The 19,253-nt window shown below is 51.5% G+C and overlaps 1 protein-coding gene across 1 annotated transcript in view; it reads right to left on the reverse strand.

Annotated features, from left to right (window-relative positions):
- Hcrtr2 (hypocretin receptor 2) overlaps positions 1-19,253 on the reverse strand; it is a 57,337-nt gene that overhangs the window by 17,773 nt on the left and 20,311 nt on the right. The gene's annotated exons all lie outside the window — the stretch shown is intronic.

A 19,253-nucleotide genomic window follows, 5' to 3' on the forward strand; every position in this document is an offset into this window, starting at 1 on the left:
GAGACAGGGGAGCACCAGGGGAGAGGGAGGAGAGAGGAGATCAGGAAGGGGGAAGAAGGGGAGAGATTAGGAGGGGGGAGAGAGGAAGGAAAGGGGGAGGGAAAGAGGAAGTGGGGGGGGAGAAGCAATTAGCTCCCGTTAATTATTCCTGTGTGGACATCCCGCACGGACACTTGTGCTGTGTTTACAGGAAAGACATTTCATTTCTGTACCCATGGTTGAGTTTCCTCAGAACAGAGGTGGGATTAAAAGCAGTTGAAGGGCTAACATCAGCCATAGGATATGAGAAGGACATTCCTTAGCCCAGAACCTGGTGCTTTGACCAAGATTCCTGGCTGGGAAGCACTTCAGAGGCTCCGCAACTCCAAATGTCTCTTCCCCCAATTTACCAGACATCTGTTTGGCTGCACAGAATAATTTCTATTTCTGGTCATGGAACATAAGCTCGCCGCAGAACGAATAGCACACCTCCAGCGACAAGAAGCATGTCACGGTGTCCTCAGGACATGGCAGCTCCAGGGCAGCAGAACAGAAAGGGCCCAGGCCCTGGAGGACAGCCCCAGGAAAGAGGGCAGAGCGCTGCTTCTCTAGTGCCCCACCGACAGGGAGCGCCCCTGGTGAGGACTGGGAGAGAGGACAGAGGGAAGACCTGAGTCTCCCTGACATCAGATGGAAAGCGGTGTGTCTGACTGAAAAGAGAATGGCAACAGTTGGCTGCCTCCGCAGTAGGTTGACAACCTGGACTTTAGGCATGCACTTGCACTTGAACTGTCCTGCAGCAAGAAGCCCAAGGTCAAATGCTTTGACTGGCTAAATGGAGCCTGCTTTGTTTGTCCTTAAACTCCCTGCCTGCAAAGAAAAAGCAAGGTCTTTTCAAAGGAAGATACCATTAAACTGGACTATCAAATAATTCTGGCAATGTTTTCATGCAAAATGTCACTTGCTCAATAAAAAATATCTATGATCATTCAAGAAAGCAATAGCATATGACCACAATCTACTGAGAAATTGGTGAAATTTTTTTCAGAAAATTAAAAACAATTCAAGAGAACATATATCTCTATATATTATCATGAAGAATATCAGAGAATAATAGGAAAGGATTGTTGATGAGAAGTAATATTTAGAAAGTAGTAGTCAGGAGATATATTTACCCAAGAATCTTGCAAACTGATTAATCTGTGGTATGTACCCACTGACTCAGTAAGTGTGCTACAAACCTCAAACAATTCCTATTGAAGAAAAACCACAGCCTGTAATAATCTCAAGCTACTAAAAAAAAGAAAAGAAAATTTAAAGCAGGAAAGTGGTAACTAAATTCTCACAGAAAGAAAATCGACCAACGCCTCACTAGCACTCACAAAGAGTCTCCCTGGAAGACCTGGAGGAAGTGAACAAGGTCTCCTAAAATACCGTTTTCTAAAGGAGAAAAGACGTAGTTATTAAATCACCTTGCTGCTTTTATAACGCTTACTCGCCTTGAATGAAAACAGATACACTAAAAATACCTCTTGGAGTTAAATCGTGTTCTGCCCTTGCAGCCCGTGCAGCTGTGAGTTGTTTAACTCCTCTCCACTTTGGACATGGAGGAGCCTGTCTGCTGGCACCCGTCCCTCAGAGCTGCCTAAAGACATGCCTCAACATGGAGGGAATGAGCAAGGGCGGAGAGACACCAAAACCTGTACGCTTTTAACAACTGATCTCAACTGATCTCTGTCACCTAGTAAATCGACGGCCATCACTGAGTAGTTACTAGTATTATTATAGTTTGTTAGTGTTGCTGAAGCTTATCTTTATCTAATACAGGGGACTTTTTATCAGATACTAGCAAATGTCCCCTCACGTTAGGGCTCACATCAGCCCATCTGAGATCTCTGAAGACAATGCATCAGGAAATCAGGACTTCTTCCTCAGTAATTCCAACTCTCTGCTAGGAAAATATTTTTTGTTAAATTTCACTTGGCTCCATTAGAACACAAGAGCATGGCACAAAGGGCTGCAGCTGTCCAGATTCGTCCCCCGTGGACCCAGGGAGACACACGGAGACGGGAGCCATGGGATGCGTGGTAATAAGTGACTATGCAAAGACCATTAATTGCCCATTTGACTCAGTAATATTCACACTCAGCGAACAGGCCTGAAAGTGAATTACATGCAAACTGCTGTAACTAGTCGCACCTGGACAAAGACAGGAGGCTGGTGAGGCAGCTATTGGTATTGTTGTGTTTTTAGTTACAGCGCAGGCTAAATGCTTCTGTCAGAAGAGATCTGCCGAATTAAAAAAATCGTTTGTATACAAAATACGTCCAGTGAAGTGGGTTAGGACACATCCGCTCCACTGAAGACGGTGCACAAAGAGCTAAAGCACGGAAGGAGACGACGGGCTTCGTCCTGGCCATGTGAAATGTGACGCCCAGAGCTCAGGTGGGAGTGAGAACACACGGGATGAAGACGGGGAGGTCCTGCCAGGGAGAGCCAGCGCCAGCCTCGCTCGCAGGGACAGTCGTCTATCAACCCCGGCCCAGAGCCCTGAGTTGGCGCCATTGATTCTGGTGAGTGAGAGCATCACATCAACGAGGCCTCATAATGACCTGAAACCAGACATGGGGGAGCTCTAGATAGGTAGGTAGACAGACAGACAGACAGATGGTAGATAGATGATAGATGGATGGAGAGGTGATAGATAGATAGATAGAAGATCAATGGGAAGGATAGAGAATAGGTAGCTGGTGGATGATATAGACAGATCTGCTGATGGATACATGGCTAGAAACAGATGATAGATAAATTGAGAGATAGATAGAGATAGGTGATAGAATGACAAGATGGTAACCACGGAAGTCTCCCTTCTTCCCACACCCGTTGAAAATGATTTTACAAGAAGTACTTTTCTGAAAGTGAGTCAGGCCTAAGAAACGCCCCACTATGGAGCTGTTTCCTGGTGTTTAAAATTCCTCCAGCAAAAATAAATAAATAAATAAATAAAATAAAATAAAATTCCTCCAGCAAGCTCCTCAGACAATGCTGGTGTTCTTTAAAATTTTGGTTTTAGAATTAACGCTTATCAGATAGTGATAACTAAAATAGAAGGAGACAGGAAGAATCAAATCTATTTGTGAAAGCTTCATGAAATCCACTCCACAAATAACCAGATAGATGACAGAATCAGCCTGTTAGGTCTTTTGTTTTCTATCAAGTCGACTGTTGGTTTCTTGTTGTTACACAGAACTGCCAGAACCCTGAGCTTGGATCTCTTACCACTTTCTCTTTCCTGGGAGTCTTTACGGATCGTTTGGTGCTGAGGCAGGAGGCTGCCATGGAAGGTGAGTGGCAGAAGTCCATCCCGGGGGCATCGCTAGCTGTCTTGCTCTGCACTGGTGTCCTTTGGGGGTCCTGGGCTGGGGTCTTTGGCCTCGCTGGTGCCCTGGAAATGGCATCCTGACTAATGAGCTCATGTTATCCCTCGAGTGCTAATAAATGTCAGGAACCAGAGCACATTATGTGAACAGCAATGATTTCCTTCATATGTTAATAATTATATGATTCGAATTGAATTGTCACACTCAGCTTCTAAGCTGTAATACGCATTTTAACCACGACGAGAAAAACGTTCATGGTAACCCACTGTTGGTTCCAAAATATCCAGTGAGATCCGAGCTGCAGCAGCCGGGGACACTGCGGCCGCTGGCTCGTTCTGTCCCCCCACGAGCGGCTTCACCCCACCCGACACTTGTCACTCGGAGGCGGAAAAGGGCACTGCTAGCCCTGACGACATGAGCAGAATGAGGACCAATGCCAGGAACTGTGCTCAATACATTTGTAGTCAGTAAATTACGCACTGCCTTTTTCCTACCCTTGCAACCACTTAGCAAATGGAACATGTGTAGTATCTCTCGTGGCAACTAGAGTTTATTATTAGGGTGGGAGAGGTTATGTCCAGAGTTCTGAAGGTTTCCATTTTGAAAGGAAGCCAAACACTATTTTGTGGGAGAATGGTTTCATGCAACATTGAATTATTTATGGTTCTGTGCAATGTGGTCCTATTTAAGCTTTTCCTAAATAATTTTCCTGGACATTAAACCTTCCAAATGGCCTGATAAGAACTTCTTTTGATATTGGACTCTTTAATATTCAGATAACCTAAGGAACTAGAACACATACCCTGAAGCATGTCAATAATGTATAGAGAGATATACTGGCTTAAAGCAAGCTCCAGGGATTTGAGAAAGGGTTTGAGAAGCACTGCGTGGTTTACCTTAAAATTGTGTCAACATGGTGCAGAAAATGATTAAGAATGAACTGGAAAACATGTTTCTAATTTAAACAACGATGAGCAGCCAGGTGCTAGTGGCTCACACGTGTCACTCTGGTACTCAGGAGGCTGTGATCTGGAGATCGTGGTTCAAGGTCAGGCTGGGCAGTAAAGTTGGTGAGAGCATTATCTCCAATTAACTACCAGAAGCCTGGAAGTGGACCTGTGGCTGAAACTGGCAGAGCCCGGAGACAGTGCGCGGGCCCCGGGCTCAAGCTGCACGACTGACAAAAAGATGAGCCAGGTAAAAGCCCAATTTTCATTTGTGAGTCCTGGTAGCAGTTGAGCCTCCTTTCTGAGCGCCATGCCAGAAGCAGCCTCACGCCCAGACCTGGAGCTCAGAGCCTCGGGCACAGATGAACAAGAGCGTGGACGGCTGCCTGCTGGCTAGCCGGTCTTCTGCTAGCCGGGGACTCTGGTAAATAGCGCTTCCACACAAATACCATTTGCGTCAACACTTCTCCCGTGGGTGCAGGACGTGCAAGTCTGGTGCGATCACTGAGGCAAGACTCGTGACCAGGGCCATCCAGAGCTGCTTAGAGACGCTCGCGTCTGCATTCCACTGCAGATGGAACCCGAAGGCCCCGAGGCCCAAATGAGGACACGCGCAGGCTGAGCCTGGCTCGGGAGACCAAGTGCAGAGTCCAGCAGAGGCCGTGGACGCACGCCTGGTGCCCTAGCCGCGGGGCCAGCAGCCCTGCGAGACTCCGTGACGGCCAGGTCAGCGCGCCAGCAGGGCAGGGAAGACACGCGTGCTGCGCTCCTCACTGCAGGCTTCACGGTGCGTGCAGGCCTGCGCCGTCCCTTAAGATGCAACACTTCAGTAAGCGCCCGCCAATGCAGCGCTGCTCAAAGCTTCACCCAGCACAGCTCTCAAACCCCGCCACAAATCACGGTCAGGAAAGAGCAGGGAGATGCCAGGCGGTCTGTGAGACCCAGGACGCTTGGCCGGATCGTGAATGCACACTTTGTTCGAGGATCATAGAGATGACAAACTCCATCTCGCAACACCTGAAACTTGAGCAGATTTTTAACAGGCTCCTGTGCTATTTTCACATTTTAACAATAGATTATTGGGTGTCTACTTTGATAATATACACTCTTAGAAGTTAGGGCGGAAAAAAAAACCTCCGTTGTGTTATTTTAGTATTAAAAGAAACGGAATGGGTCACTCTGTCTCATCTTCCCATGACAGAAAAGCTTTGCTACAATAGTGTACTGTGCAGGAAATTGCCGAAACGTTTGATGTGTTTAGGAACAAATGTCATGATTTCAGCCTGTTCTGTCACTCTACAATCCTCCCTACTTCTCCCATGCTGTCAGCAGTAATTTTCTACCTATTGTTTTGACCCTCTTGTCACAGTGCCAGCCAAAGCATCAATGCCATCCCCCAGCCTGTGTGCTCGAAGCCTAGCTGAAATTTTAGTTTTATTTCAATGACAGGATCTAAGGCAAGTCGATCCCCATTTCAGTCTTTGACATAGAACTACTGCATGTGGGGCTGGGATCCCAGTGGCCTAGTGGTAGAGTGCTTGCCTAACATGCACAAAGCCCTAGGTTCGATTCCTCAGGACCACATACACAGAAAAAGCCAGAAGTGGTTCTGGGGCTCAAGTGGCAGAGCTCTAGCCTTGGGAAAGCCCAAGGACAGTGCTCAGGCCCTGAGTTCAAGCCCAGGACTGGCAAAAAAAAAGAATTACTGGAATGGGAGGCAGTAATTATAAAGTTCATGGAAAATACAAATCTTCTGCTTATTACATTTCTACATTTGACTGTGGTCATCACAAAGAAAGCCTTCTTGTCCACAGATTACACGATGCTTTTTTTAAGTTGTGGGGCTTGAACCCAGGGCCTGGGCACTGTCTCTGAGCCTCTTTGTGCTCATGGCTAATCCTCTACCACTTGAGCCACAGCGCCACTTCTGCATACATTTGATTTCGCATGCCAACCACATAGCTTATTTTACAACTAGAAAGATACTCATAAAGTGAATTTTCCATACCTCATCAAATACTAAGTCAGTACCAATATAAACTTGATAGAATTCGCCATTCACCTCCATTCCTACTATAAATTATTGTAAGAAGACTCAGTCTCAGGCATCTATGAGATTTCAGCTCTGCGGCTCAGGGGATTTGTGCTCACGGGATAAGGTGGACTTACCAGCAGTCCTCCGCTCTAGAGAACAGCGAGCCAAGCTAAGAAGGTGAAGCATATTTCAGATGGTTCCACATCCATTAATAATAAAGGGAGGGATGTGAGGGACTCCAGTCAAGTGTACAAGCCATGAATTCAGAAACTGACCCGAGCCAAGGTTCACACTCGCATTAAACCATTCCACAAGAACCATTAAGTTATTTGTTGGGTTTTCTAATGAAGTGTTTTCCAGAGAAATTTGCAATGAAGCCCCTTTTTAAAATTAAATGCTCAATTTTCTGACCTCAAATGCAGAATCCTCATGTTTTCATAATTACCACACATCTTATTTTTGCTTCACTTTTTTTATATAATTAGGATAAGCCAAGAACATGTTCAATCTTTTATATTATGGAGAGACTTCTAAAAGTTCAAGGGCTTTGCCAGTCTTGATAGCTAAGTGCTCAGTTTTTAAACCAGAATTCTGGCCTTCGGTTTCTTTTCTTCATTTATTTTATTAAATATATATATATATATATGCATATTGCCAGTCCTGGAGCTTGAGCTGGTCACTGTCCCTGCGCTTCTTTTGCTCAAGGCTAGCGCTCTACCACTTGAGTCACAGCACCACTTCCAGCTTTTTCTATATACATGGTACTGAGAAGTTGAACCCAGGGCTTCATTCATGCTAGGCAAGCACTCTACCACTAGGCCACACTCCTGGCCCCTCATTTCTTTTTTAAATAAACATATCTAACTACTAATATTCTTACACAATTTCCAATAACGACCTCCTGTGATTTGTCTTCGGATGCTTCACAAAGTAAATATAAGACTGAACAATCTTAATAAAAAAATTGAAATATCTCAGAAGAGATTAAAGACAAGCCCCGAGCACTATGTCAGTCATGGAATCATTTCGGGGTTATACATATTTTCAATATTTATATTTCCATAAGTATTATGTTTCACCTGTGTGTCAAACTTCAAAAATATGAATTCAAACAGATACACCCATTAGCTACATATAGTGTTTATATGCCAAGTCAACCTTTAAAATATTCCACTTGTAGCTCGTATAGCTTGATGAATACTAATCTAAAAATCACGCTTATTGCAGCACTGGTCACCAGAGCCAAGGTAAGGGACTGGCCGGTTGCCCGCCATGGGCCAGTGGATAAAACAAAACCAGAACATGTTCTGTCTATGCACAATGGGATTTTTCTCAGCCACTAGAAAGCATGGCATCTATTGTACCGTTTGAAAAGAAGTGGAAAGGCCTGGGGAACTCTGTCTGGGGTGATTCAGGCCCGCGTGGAAGAAGGCATGCCTTCCTCATCTGTGGCAGGAGGATTCCGGCGACACACTCCGGAGGAGCACGTCGGGTGGTACGCCAGGGTGAGCCGAGGTCTGAACTGAACCAGGGCCCACGCAGGGGAGAATGGGATCGTGTAGTTCCTCTGTGTGGACTCCAGCGCCGTCCTTCCTGACGCCCTGGTCTCTGCCGGGCCCCAGAGCCAGGCTCTCTCCACACCAGAGCCCGGGCCACACCGAGCGCCCCTGCTCCCGCTCCCCACTGGCCTGCTTCACCCTAAGAAAAATGTTCAGGGAAAGGTGAGGTGGGCTTTTCCTTTTTGTCTTGTGCAAGTGATCCCTGGAAACACTGCTGGGAGATGACGATGGCGGTGAAGAGGAGAGAGAATTAACACACACCTCTGTCTAGACTCTGCTGGAGAAAATAATGAAGGGCCCAAGGTGTGCGTTTTCCCAAGGCTTCACCCTGTGCCGGAAGGCGCGTGGCCAGCGGGCAGCCGTCAGTGTTTGTGTTTCACCAGTGGCTCTGCTGGCAGGGGCTCCCTGGCTGTTCTCAAGGCCTCCGGGCCTGGCGTATCGGGGTCCCCGGGCCTGGCTCCTCAGAAGCCCCGGGCCTGGCCCATGAGCCAGCCCACCCCATGCCGGCTTCCCTCACGCCCAGAGCAGAGAAGGGTGCAGACGCTCTCAGTGTTGTCTTTCAGTCTGAACACCCCAGGGACACCCAGCCAACGTGCTTGGATGGAATCAGATTTGGGACTGACAGGTTCAGTCTTTCCCTTATGAATTTCATTTCATCCATGCTGACAGGAGAGAACTTCCATAGACTACTATGGTTTCCTCTGCCCCCCACCACACCCCCAGTTTTAAATTATCTCCAAATTACAAGTACTTGTTAAGTTTTTCAACCTAAAATGAATAGAGTTATTTTGAAAGCTCGTAAGAGCTTCCGCCAGCTGGGGTCACCCAGTGCAGAAGTTTGACCTCCCTGAGCTTGGTTCATCCAGGACAGGTCAGGACGCCACGGTCTCGGACCGTCTGTCCTGAGCGACACCTCAGAGCCCTTCTCTCTGGCTAGTTTTGAGGTAGATCTTAATTTTTCCACCCTTATTCATATTTTCTGCAATCCCAGCCTCCTGAGCTGGGGTGACAGGCTTGAGTCACCCCACCAAAGTCTGACCCACTGCTGCCAAGGCTATTCTGCTAGGCAAAGCAGTCCTGGGCATGGATTGGACACATACATGCTTGGTAGGTTTGGTCAAGGTAGAAGATAACATTACAGAGTGAAATGAGGACAGAAGGCAAATCCTCAAACCCAAAAGTGTTGACCCATCACCAAGGTTGTAACATATTGCTGGAGCAATATGGTTTTAAACAGTTATGTGTATGTCGGGGGTTCATGGAGAGCAGAGCTTTGGGAAGGGCTTGGGTGCTATCAGACCATCAGGATGTAGGATGATACCTCCCAAAAGGAATCTCAGTTTTTCTACAAATTTATTCCTCGTGTTTGTTAGAAAGTGAAGCTCTCCTGTCAGCTTTCAGTCCTGTGGTCTTCAACTAATCATGTTGAGGTTTGCTTTCAGTGGCCTTCCTAATTTGAAGTTTGAAGATGGAACCCATTTAACGATCAATATTGAATTTCAAAATTCTATGAATCTGGCTTTCCAGATGATATACCTGTTATTTTGTAAACCCAATGGATTACAATATGAAAGTGCATGTCTAAACTTATCTTGATGGTCTTACTATTACTCCGCAAAACATTGTGGTCTGCGAAAGGAAAATGTTTTCTTCATTGAGAAGGTGGAATGGGTAAATTTGTCCCTCAGAGTCCAAGGTAGTCTGCAGCTGTGTAGCATGTGCAAAGGGACTGGGACACGGTACTGGTCACTCGTGCTGAGTGTGAAGTTCCACCTTAAACTGCTTCGCTATAACAGCAAACACAAAAAGTGGATGTTGACCACTGCAAAACTGCTTCCCGTGCTACAGGATGTTCGGATTCCCATGCCATCACCTAAGGACTGCCTTCCAAAGCAGGGAGGCAATGAGATTTAGCGAAGAGTAATAAGATTAGCCTTAACATCCAATACGTGCATCAGTCATGCTTGCTTCCCAGCCGGGGAAAATGTGTGCCTGGCGGTGCTGAACTCATCGCTCCTTAGAGAACCCAAGAGCGATGCAAAACGTTTGCCGGGGAATAAATACTACGGCATCAGATTTGAATTGCCTGAATGAAGCGAACAGAGATTCCGATGAGCGTGTAACTGCCACCGACACCTCTTTGGATGACACCCTGGAATTTACACACACACACACACACACACACACACACACACGCACACACACACACACACACACACACACGTCTACACAGCGTATCTGCCATGTCTAGGAAAAGCCCAAACTTTCACATTACAAATGGGAATTGACTTACAATCGTTTAAAGCAAACGCGTCTCTCTCTCGCCTACAATAGCCAAATCCATCTCCGGCCTTAACTCTCACGCACGGCTTTGCTAACCTCTTCTCTTTGCTCCAGGTTATTTGCCAGCTCTGGACTATGGAAGGAAAGGACAGCTTAGAAATGACATTTCTAAAATCTGAGTGTGGGCAAGTCCTGAGAGATAATGCTTTAGATTCCTTACCATCAGCCTTTTTCTCCCAACATTGTATTTTCTACATCGTGGCTGAAATGCTGGTGTTTACCAACATTCTTGAAATCCTATACATATTTGGGGACCACATTCTGACATTGGTGTCTTAATAAATCAGAGCCACGAGGCCTGACTCAGAGGCAAGTTTTCTCCAGACTTCGGTTTGGGGTGAAATACTTTCCAACTTCTTAACCATCTTGCAAGTCTTCCTCTGCCATTATCTGTTGACTGAACTTGGTGTATCTAGCAATATGTTTGCAAGGTTTTGCTTAGTATCTGAAAGGATGCACAGAAAAAAAAACATATCTATTGGAAATCATAGACTAGAGAATACAGAATAATACTATGTGATATTAATGATCCCATGAAGTGAACTTTACTCATCTTCCCAGACTCCTGAAGTATACTTTTTAAAACAGTATATTAATTAAAAGCAAATTGCATGTTTTTAATGCATAAAGTGAGGTGAAATAGTCTTAGTAGGACTTAAATAAATATACTGGGATCCTTTTGCAGAAGAGAAAGTCAAGATAAAATCATCTGTAAGAAGAAATCACTTACACTCCCATTTCACTATGTACTTCATTCTGTGGTTTTGGACACCTATGAATATTGAACAGCAAGATGGTTTCTTAAGCACCTTAGCCCGCCTCCCTAGATCTGCCATAAACATGTGCGCAAGCTTCCCCCTCTGAGAAAGAGAAAGTGCTTGAAGACTGTTGTCTGTCAATCAGGGATTTTCCACCCACGGGGTGATTCACCAGATTCACTGGGGGGGTGAATTAAATCCTCGGAGCCTGTGCTTGCCCTGACCCCACCTCCAGCAAGGTGGACAGAGGGTAAGTGCAGTTAGGAGCTGAAGGGCGAGAAAAGCTCGCTGAGAACCTAGGAAGGACACTACACTTTTAATCAGGGCTGTAACTTCATCATCACAAGGGGCTTTGAAACAGCGACACCTTGAAAACTTGAAGAATGTCACCATGCCAACTGCAGAGAAGTGCTCCCCAGTGCTCCCCAAGACCTCACCAGTGCTCCCCAAGACCTCACCAGTGCCCCCAAGACCTCACTAGTGCTCCCAAGACCTCACCAGTGCTCCCCAAGACCTCACCAGTGCTCCCCAAGATCTCACCTGTGCCCCCAAGACCTCACTAGTGCTCCCAAGACCTCACCAGTGCCCCCAAGACCTCACCAGTGCTCCCCAAGACCTCACCTGTGCCCCCAAGACCTCACTAGTGCTCCCAAGACCTCACCAGTGCTCCCCAAGACCTCATTGGGCTCCCAAGACCTCACCTGTGCCACCCAAGACCTCACCAGTGCTCCCAGACCTTACCAGTGCTCCCAGACCTTACCAGTGCTCCCCAAGACCTTACCTGTGTCCCCAAGACCTCACCAGTGCTCCCAAGATCTCACCTGTGCCCCCAAGACCTCACCAATGCTCCCAAGACCTCACCAGTGCTCCCCAAGACCTTACCTGTGCCCCCAAGACCTCACCAGCGCTCCCAAGACCTCATCTGTGCCCCCAAGACCTCACCAGTGCTCCCAAGGCCTCACCTGTGCTCCCCAAGACCTCACCTGTGCCCCCAAGACCTCACCAGTGCTCCCAAGGCCTCACCTGTGCTCCCCAAGACCTCACCTGTGCCCCCAAGACCTCACTAGTGCTCCCAAGACCTCACCAGTGCTCCCCAAGACCTCACCAGTGCCCCCAAGACCTCACCAGCACTCCCAAGACTTCATCTGTGCCCCCAAGACCTCACCAGTGCCCCCAAGACCTCACCAGTGCTCCCCAAGACCTCACCTGTGCCCCCAAGACCTCACTAGTGCTCCCAAGACCTCACCAGTGCTCCCCAAGACCTCATTGGGCTCCCAAGACCTCACCTGTGCCACCCAAGACCTCACCAGTGCTCCCAGACCTTACCAGTGCTCCCCAAGACCTTACCTGTGTCCCCAAGACCTCACCAGTGCTCCCAAGATCTCACCTGTGCCCCCAAGACCTCACCAATGCTCCCAAGACCTCACCAGTGCTCCCCAAGACCTTACCTGTGCCCCCAAGACCTCACCAGCGCTCCCAAGACCTCATCTGTGCCCCCAAGACCTCACTAGTGCTCCCAAGGCCTCACCTGTGCTCCCCAAGACCTCACCAATGCTCCCAAGACCTCACCAGTGCTCCCAAGACCTCATCTGTGCTCCCCAAGACCTCACCTGTGCTCCCCAAGAGCTCATTTGTGCTCCCCAAGACCTCACTTGTGCTCCCAAGACCTCACCAGTGCTCCCCAAGACCTCACCTGTGCTATCAAGACCTCAGCAGTGCTCCCAAGATCTCACCAGTGCTCCCCAAGACTTTACCAATGCTCCCAAGACCTCACCAGTGCTCCCCAAGGCCTTACCTGTGCCCCTAAGACCTCACTAGCACTCCCAAGACCTCACTTGTGCCCCCAAGACCTCACCAGTGATCCTAAGACCTCACCTGTGCTCCCAAGACCTCAGCAGTGCTCCCAAGACCTCACCAGTGCTCCCCAAGACTTCACCAATGCTCCCCAAGACCTCACCAGTGCTCCCAAAGGGCCCGCCGTGCTCCCCAGGCTGCAGAGCAGCCCCGAGGGTTGTCTGAAGGGTAGCGTGACATCATGCAGCAGGGAAGACTCCCTCGGGAATCCCGTCCTGAGACTCGGGTGTGCTCAGCCAGGGTCCCCCATGGGCTGTGTCCTCACAACAACAACAGAAATGCTTAGAAAGGGACGGGCAGGTTAGACCCAAACAACCGGGTCTGAGCTGGGAAAATGTGAAACATCTTAAGTCTTTGCTTTCCCCTTTTATGTCACCTCTACACGTCAGATAAAAGATGCATGGGGTCTAAGGACCCATTGCAGCCCAAGCAGATAAGTCTTTGCAGAAAATAGTTTAGTTAAATTTTATGTAGAATATTGGGAAATATTAATAAGGCTAAGGGATACACAATTTATAATTATTTCTTCCAGAAAAGAAATTACAAAATTACTGTCCAGATTTATATGTTTGGCAGAGTCCACAGCCCACATTTTCATAACGCACAGAGGTTTGCACACACATTCCTCCTTACCTTTCTTCCTCACTTTCTCCAGTGAAGAATCTTGGTAGTGGTTGGTGCCTCTGGAAGTTTGATATTTCTCTGTGGTAGACTTATTCCTCAACCTTGGTCACATTATGACCCAGCACGGGACTCAAATCCCAGTACGAGAAACTCACTAGCCATTCTGTTGGAAGTTTTCCTCCCTCGTTTTCAGGATGGTCTCATGGGAGATGGAGATAACGGGGGAGGGGGCGAGCATTCCCCTCTAATGTTCCAATGGCACCCAGCGTCTGTGCAGCTCATAAAACCACCCGTGGGCCAGCCCTTATCTGTTGCTCCAGCCCCATCTCCAGACTCCTCATCGGGCCTTGCACAGAATTACCCGATTGCTTAGCATTCTCGTCACAGCCCATGCTATTTCACGCCTCTTTGCGTTTGCATCTGTTTCCTTTGCCTAGAACATCCGTACCCAATTTTCTTCACCCGGATGACTTGAATCCTCCATTAGAACTCATCACATCACAGGGGTCACGTTCGCCCCCTGCATTTCCATCTACGGTGAGGAACAGGGCTCAGTGGCTTGCCCCGGATTCCGCCTCCTTCTCTACGCAGCTCTGCCTGTCTCTGGCCACTTCGGGCGGGGATTTCTTGAAATACCTGTCTTGCTCTCCTTCTACTTGCAACCCTAGTACAGAAATGAGCACAGAGCCTCCTAATATTACCAGCTCTCCACCAGCAGACACCCAGCTCACCAGCTGTCCCTAGACACCTCCCCCGCTCAGTTCACTTTGGTCAGCTTATGTCACGGCTCCTTCATGTAAGGCAGGACTTTGCCTGCGGAGCTTGCACGCCTCCCGTTCTCCCCTGTAGCCAGACAGGTAACAACATCCCACCAGCAGGATAAATGCATCACATTTTGGCAAAAGAGTCTGTGCCTTTTCCCCTCAGTTCACTCTTGTCCTGCCATGAACACTGCGGGATTTGTTCCCTAGTTTATGTGCAAATAGAGCACTTTAAACCAACCCAAAGTGTTTATGTTAGACCTTGTGGATGGGGAAACTTCTGGAAGCTCAGTTGGACTGCCAAGTGCCTGTTACACGGGGATGTGCTGGACTTGGTAAAGTCATGGAAAGCTCCACCGGACTGAGGGACTGGCTTGCAGACTGACCGCGAGGCTGCGGCTGGCTGCAGGTCCCCCTGCCTGGAGAGTTCAGCTCCTCAGCGACCCAGACTGCTCACATTAAGGACACTCACCTGGTTCAGAGGAAAAGATTCCAGAGCCCGAGACGGCACTGGAGCGAGAATCCGTCACCTTTTGTCATGTATCCTGGGTGTGACGTCTAGGTGCATCTCTCATCTGGGCCAATTCTGCCACAACGTGGGAAGAAGTGTGTGGGCCAAGGAGTGTCCAAAGCCGTCTTGCTCACGCGTTCCTCCGCAGTACCTTTACGTCGTACCAACTGCTTGAGGTTATGCTGTTTTCTTTTAGTACTTCCAGGCAGGTGCGCCTCCATGAGCCACAGTGCATCCCCGTGTCTGCTTTGGTTATTTTCTTGTGCCGAGGGTTGGTCTGGATGAGTCGTCTCCTCCCTTCGCTCTGGGAGATTGCTGGGACTGCAGGCCTGGACTACCACCGGGCCTGTTGGCGAGGGTTGATTGCAGCCTTGGACTGTGGCGTTCCTACCTATGGGTGGATTTGAAATCTCCCCCCAGCACATTTGGTGGGTGGAAGGATCGCCTCACACCAGGAACAAGGAGGAGGCCAACACATGTGCTTGTCAGAGCAATGGAGCAGACTAAGCCGGCATCACGCGTGTTCCATGCAACAGCACCTCAGGGTCTACAGTGGAGTCCAGAGGTCCTGGCTTCCGTCGGGAGAGGTGAGGGGTCCGGCTATCGCTGTGACGCTCCTTCTAGGGGAGCAGTAACAAACACCCTTTCCTTTTCCCAGGGAGTCATTCCCTGCCCGGAACCGGCAGGAGCTTGGTGCCAGCACCTGCCCCAGCTTGGAGTTGTCTCTCACGGACTAAGGGGGCCTGACCTGGGCTAGCCTGGGACCGCGGGCTGTTAGAGAGGGTGGGGGCTGTGACCGGGCAGCTGCCCATGAACTGTGAATTGTCTCCTACATACGGAACAGCAGGGTTGGTAGGGAACAGTCACCTCCACTTCCGGTTCATAAAGCTACCTTTGCAGAAAGCAATTCTAACGTTAACCCTACCTCCTACCTAACATCCAGTCTATCTTGATCTGGGTTGGGTAAATTCTTTCTTTAGTTGACAGTGGACTTTGATCTTACTTTATATTCTACTGAGTTTAATCAGCTCAGTGCAAGTTTTTATTTAGAGCACTAATAGAGAAAGATGGAGCGAGGGCAACAACCGAGACCATTCCAGGTGAACGGGGCCCAGCACAGAGTGAGGCATGGTTCTCCACTTAGGACCTCAAGGACTGGTGGCCGTGGCCGGCGCATGGCACGTGTGAGGAGACTAGGAGGGAGGTCTGGTGTGGAAAGTGAGTGTGGCGGGAAGAAACCCACTTCCCACACGGCTAGGGAAATGCCCCGTGGGAAAATGGTGAAAGCAGAGGCCGTGAAGAGCCCCCGAGACAGAGAGGCTGGGCCAGAGCGAGGCAGACACAGAAAGGCTTCGGGAAGGGCAGAGGCCGAGGCCGCGGGTGAGAGAGAGCACCCGACCTACAGAGCACTGCGTCGTGAGTCGACTTCTACAAGGCAAGACTCCCCAACCCTCATTCCAAGTCAGAAGGAAAGAGCCCCTGAAACATGCCAGTGGTCACACAACAGGCAATGAGCACAGCTGGGCCGATGGGCGTATTTAGGGGATGGTTTTCCACTTTGTACGTGGTAGAGATAATCCTGAGGCAGGCAGAGACACGCCCAGCGAAGCATGGTGTGTCTTTGATGCGGACACAAGAGAGGCAGAAATCTGACCTTTTCCACAGGCGTGAAAAGTCAGGAGCAACTGCAAACATCTTTCCAGTTCCCACCAAGTTACTGGCAGTAGACATTGCACCCAACCAGTATCTCTACCACTTCGCATGTGCATTCCTTTTAAAATATAGAATTGTCCAAAAGCTACGGGTCAGATAATAGTACCTAGATACAAGCTGTCTGGCTATAATACAAAATATTCTTAGGAACGCCCTATTTGTGCTATTGTTTTCCAAAACAAAAAACAACCCTCCTTCCCCAAGTAAATTTTCTACTTGTTCTTCCCCTGGGCTTGGGCACTCCACAGTCATGCATCTGGCTTTTCACGAGGACGTGCATACGCACAGAGCCTCGTTGACAGTAATTTGTGCCTTCTGGTGAATGGCTTCGTCATTTCTTTCCTGGAAATTGTGTTCCATCACTGCAATGAGTATCTTTAATGGGGAAAGGAAGGCGGTGGGGATAGTTTTAAGAGGGCAGTGTGGGGAGAAGAGGGGGGGACCGAGACTTGGTGGCCCTGTGCCAAGAGCATCTTGTTAAGTCACCTCCCACGGAGCTGTGTGGGGGGAATGACCTCTAGTGGACAGCGTTCTGGGTGTGAGTTCAGCTAGACAGTCGGGTATGGGAGGTACAGACGGCAGCCACACCCGCAGCAGCCAGGCCTAACTCGAGCTTGTGACTTGCCACAAGATGCTAGTCTGTCTGTGTAGCTACTGTGTGTACCTGGCCTCTGTATCTTGCAGCCATCACGGCATGGCATCTTGTCCTGATACTCTGCCCGCAACCACCTCTAGAGGGAGGGAGGCACAGAAAAGGAGATTCCCACTTGCTTTCCTCTGGTTTGCACATTTGATGGCGGCATCCTAGCGCGGTGGTCGCCTGTGAATAATGATGCTGCTTGTTGGTTTGAATGTGGACCCTAAACTTTGTCAGTGCGCAGGGAGGGCACGGGGAGGAGGGGTTTCCGCTGGGGTGCAGGGAGAGGATTTCAGGGCGCGGAGACTTCGGTCCCCAAGGGAAGAGCTGCGGGCATCCTGCCAGCAGAGCGGTACCCGGCGCCACCTCTCCCGAAGCTGAGCCCCACGACTTCAGCACCGGGCCGTGGACAGCGCAGCCCGACGCCGCCACCCGAGGAAGCCGGGCCCTGGGGACGAGGCCGGCGTCCCACCGCGGCCAGGCGCAGGGAGGCCGGGGAGGGAGGCGGCCGGAGAGCCTCGGGGTCCCTCAGCTGCGCGGGGCTGGAGTGGCCGGGGAGTGGACGGGAGGACCCCCGGCCTGCCCCTGCCCGCCCTCCCCCCGCCCCCCTCCCCCTCCCCGCAGACTCTCGGGAGGAAGAGGCGCGCGGCGATTCGGAGCGGAGCGGCGGGGAAGGACGCGGGTGTGAGGTCAGGGCGGAGGAAGCGGGGTCTCCATGGCGCTCACCCCGTCCACCTGGCGGTGTGGGGCCCAGGCCCGGCACGGCGGGGTCCCTGCCCTTCAGACCCTCCCCCCCTCCTCCTCCTCACCTGCGGCCCCCGCCCCGGCCCCCGCGCGCCCCGCCAGCTGCTGCCGGAAACCCGGGCGCGCCCGGCCTGCGCTTCCTCCACCGCCTCCCTCCACGCCCGGCCGCCGGCGCCCCCTCTCCGCCATTCACCCAGGCTCCGCCGCTCATTCACAATTCCAGGCCGGCGCCCATCCCCGGCTCCCCTCCCCGGACCCGGCCGGGCGCCCAACCCCGGCTCCCCTCCCCGGACCCCGGCGCCGGGCGCAGAGCAGCCCGGCGGGGAGCGGGGTCGGCGCGGCTCGGTCTGGAGCGGAGACACTCGTGGACCTGACACCGCGCGTCCTCTGGGAGGAAACAGTCGCGCTGAATGGAGGGGGAGTGGGAGGTCCCGGCGGGGTCCCCAGCCTCCCCTCTGCCCGGGAGCCGCCCCAGCGCCCCTCGTCCAGGGAGGAGGGGGGGAGGAGGCGGAGGAGGCGGCGGCGGCTCCCGGCCGAGGGCAGGGCGGCCTGGCGGCTCTGCGGTCTGCATTCTGCCCACGGCGCGCGGCCGCCCGGTCCCCGACACCGCGCCAGGGAAGGAGGGGACCCCGGACACCGCGCCAGGGAAGGAGGGGGACCCTGGACACCGCTCAGGGGAAGGAGGGGGACCCGGGACCCCGGACACCGCGCAGGGGAAGGAGGGGACCCTGGACACTGCTCAGGGGAAGGAGGGGACCCTGGACACCGCTCAGGGGAAGGAGGGGACCCCGGACACCGGGCCAGGGAAGGAGGGGACCCGGGATCCCGGACACCGCTCAGGGGAAGGAGGGGACCCCGGACACCGCGCCAGGGAAGGAGGGAACCCCGGACACCGCTCAGGGGAAGGAGGGGACCCCAGGACCCCGGACACTGCCCCAGGGAAGGAGGGGACCCCGGACGCCGCTCAGGGGAAGGAGAGGACCCCAGGACCCCGGACACCGCGCCAGGGAAGGAGTTGATCCTGGACACCGCGCCAGGGAAGGAGGGGACCCCAGGATCCCGGACACCGCGCAGGGGAAGGAGGGGACCCCGGACACCGCGCAGGGAAAGGAGGGGACCCTGGACACCGCGCCGGGGAAGGAGGGGACCCCGGGCACCGCGCAGGGAAAGGAGGGGACCCCAGGACCCGGGACCCCCGGGCACCGCGCAGAGGAAGGAGGGGACCCCGGACACCGCGCAGGGAAAGGTGGGGACTCCGGAATCCCAGACACCGCGCAGGGGAAGTGGGGACCCCGGACACCGCGCCGGGGAAGGAGGGGACCCCAGGACCCCGGGACCCCTGGCACCGCACAGGGGAAGGAGGGGACCCCGGACACCGAGCCGGGGAAGGAGGGGACCCCAGGACTCC

Source organism: Megascapheus bottae, chromosome 22 (assembly GCF_031878675.1).
Source record: "Megascapheus bottae isolate mThoBot1 chromosome 22, mThoBot2.hap1, whole genome shotgun sequence".
Taxonomy (NCBI): domain Eukaryota; kingdom Metazoa; phylum Chordata; class Mammalia; order Rodentia; family Geomyidae; genus Megascapheus; species Megascapheus bottae.